This window comes from Passer montanus, unplaced genomic scaffold (genome assembly GCF_014805655.1).
Source record: "Passer montanus isolate IOZ18808 unplaced genomic scaffold, ASM1480565v1 scaffold148, whole genome shotgun sequence".
NCBI classification, from domain to species: domain Eukaryota; kingdom Metazoa; phylum Chordata; class Aves; order Passeriformes; family Passeridae; genus Passer; species Passer montanus.
The window spans coordinates 630,522-630,751 of NW_024361829.1; the positions used below are offsets into that span (position 1 = coordinate 630,522).

Below are 230 nucleotides of genomic sequence, written 5' to 3' on the forward strand. Positions count from 1 at the left end.
ATGAGGGCGCGGGCCGGGGGTAGCGCGGGGGTCCCGCAGCGCTCTCCCCGCCGGGGTCCCGGGGTCCGCGGGGTCGGAGCCCGGGAGGGTCGCGGCGGGGCTCGTTCGGTGTCGGTGTCGGGCGGGGCGCGGTACCGCGGGATGTGAGCGGCGCGGCCGGGCAGGGACAGGGGCAGCGACAGGGACAGGGGCGGGCGGTGCGGGCGGCGCCGGTGGCCCCGGTGGCCCCA

General features: G+C 82.6%; 1 protein-coding gene across 2 annotated transcripts in view; it reads left to right on the forward strand.

The window, feature by feature from the left end:
- The window catches only part of LOC120498401 (acid-sensing ion channel 2), a 404,155-nt gene that overhangs the window by 326,321 nt on the left and 77,604 nt on the right, over positions 1 to 230 (forward strand). The gene's annotated exons all lie outside the window — the stretch shown is intronic.